Source organism: Humulus lupulus, chromosome 5 (assembly GCF_963169125.1).
Source record: "Humulus lupulus chromosome 5, drHumLupu1.1, whole genome shotgun sequence".
Lineage (NCBI taxonomy): Eukaryota > Viridiplantae > Streptophyta > Magnoliopsida > Rosales > Cannabaceae > Humulus > Humulus lupulus.
Window position 1 is genome coordinate 205,626,952 of NC_084797.1, and position 2,437 is coordinate 205,629,388.

General features: G+C 37.2%; 1 non-coding gene across 1 annotated transcript; it reads right to left on the reverse strand.

Annotated features, from left to right (window-relative positions):
• Window positions 1-2,106: 2,106 nt before the first annotated feature.
• On the reverse strand, window positions 2,107-2,213 carry LOC133781173 (small nucleolar RNA R71). Its single transcript, XR_009869966.1, has one exon. It is a non-coding gene; the product is annotated as a small nucleolar RNA R71 (small nucleolar RNA).
• Window positions 2,214-2,437: the final 224 nt, after the last annotated feature.

Consider the following 2,437-nt stretch of genomic DNA (forward strand, 5'->3'; position numbering starts at 1 on the left):
TTGCTGTTGATTATGTTTCCAAATGGGTGGAAGCTGCTGCCACCAATGACGGTAAAAGTGTGTTGAACTTCCTACATAAACATATTTTTACTCGTTTTGGTACACCCCGAGCTCTCATTAGCGATGAAGGGAAGAATTTTGTTAATAAACCACTTGATGCACTTTTAGCTCGTTATGGAGTATACCACCGCACTGCATTGCCATATCACCCCCAATCAAATGGCCAAGCTGAAATTTCTAACAGGGAGGTAAAAAGTATCCTTGAGAAGACTTTGGATAGATCTAGAAAGAATTGGTCCAAGAAGCTCTATTAAAATCAGAATTAGAGTTACGGCTCTATCAGACAGCACTGCAGCGCTACAAAATCCAGGGACGAAATCTGGATCGCAAAATGCACTAGAGCTGCGGTGCTATCACATGGAGCTGCGGCGCTAGTCCGTACGGAAGCCAAATTTAGGGCATTTTTCAAGGGCAATTTTTTCCTTTTGCAAAAAATTAATTAGGGATTATAAAAGCTTTCTTAATGACATTTTTAAGAAGGAGATTAACCCTAGGAGACGGCTGGAGGCACATTGTGGAGGATTGCAAGTGGAATAAAAGAATTCATCATAGTTTTCTTCTTTTCTACTTTGAATTTCTGTATTTTAGATGCTTTTTAATTCTTCTATGGTTATTATAAATTTTGTCATGAACTAAACTATTTTTCTAGGGTGTTAATGGATTCTCCTGAAACTTTATATTGAATTAATGCAAATTTTATGATTTCTATTATATCTTGTGATCTATTCGAATTTGTGCTTAATGCTTGTGAGTGACTGACCATCTATTACATGATTTATATGATTTTGATTCGAAATATGAGAAGTGAGAATTGATTATGATGTAATTGAATAGACATAGATTTCATTATAGGACGATAATACCTATTTGGTCTGTGTAGCTTTAGGGTTGTCTTGCTTAATGCCTGTCTTATGTTCATTTATCACAGAGATGTAGAAAATTTACATAAGGTTGAGGCTTGTATATCCTAGTAAGAATATAAGTTACTTTTGTTGACCTGCTATCACGAGAGAGAATTGAATAGTATAATTTGTGTTACTAAAATATAAAGTGGATGGTAGATGAAGTTAATTTCCCTAGTTCATTTAATTATTGAATTCTATTTATTTTGCTATTCTTTTATTTCTGCAATTACGTTCTTATTTCAATAGATTTACTTAATTCTTATAATCAAATTATTTTTAATCAAATAGAATATTAGGATTAATGATTGGTACTTGGTAACAGTCATTGTGGGTTCGACCTTTCTTACATTATATTACTTGTTAAATGAACATGTATACGTGCGGGTAAAAAATCCGTAACAAGTTTTTGGCGCCGTTGCCGGGGACTGTTTTTACTAATATCAAGAAATGAATTATTTTTCTAATTTGGTTGCTTTTCTTTTATACCGTTCTCATTCTGGTTTTCTTTTGCAATTTGTGATTTCAGGTATTCACATAGTTTATGCGATGACAGGGGTCTGAATCAAGGGTGCCTGTTGATCCTGAAATTGAGAAAACTTGTTGAAGAAATCAGAAACAGAAAAGGTTAGAAAGAATGGCTCAGAACAGAGGTAACGGAGGGGTTGACAACATTGCCCATGACAACGCTGAGAATATTAATGTCGGGATAGCAGCGGGTCATGTTGGAGGAGCAGGAGTTGCTAAACGAGTTGCACCAGTTCAGCAACCAATATAAAGAAGTTTAAGGGACTATGTGCTACCTACTGTCACGGGGGCACAGTCATGCATTAGACCTCGAGCAGTTGAGGCTAATAATTTTGAAATTAAGCCTGCTATTTTGCAAATGGTACAATCATCAGTTCAGTGTGGGGGATCACCAACAGAAGACCCAAACTTACATTTGGCTAATTTCCTAGAGCTCTGCGCCACATTTAAGATGAATGGAGTGACAAATGATGCAGTGAGGTTGAGACTATTCCCGTTTTCATTGAGGGACTGAGCAAAGAGTTGGCTTATTTCCCTGGAAGCCAATTCTATCACAACATGGGAGGAGCTTACTCAGAAATTTTTGGCAAAATTTTTCCCACCATCGCTGTCTGCAAGGTATAGAGGTGAAATCAACAATTTTCACCAAAAAGATGCTGAGTCATTGTATGATGTGTGGGAGAGGTTTAAGGAGTTGCTGAGAAAATGTCCCCACCATGGAATTGAGAAATGGATGTTAGTCCATATTTTTTATAATGGTTTAAGCAATATTACTCGCACAATCATTGGTCCAGCGTCTGGAGGAGCGTTCATGAGTAAGAACGCTAATGAGGGTTATGATTTGTTGGAGGAGATGGCAATGAACAATTATCAGTGGCCATCACAGAGGGAGACCCCAAAGAAGGTGGCTGGGATGCATGAATTGGATGCCATCTCAATGTTGTCCG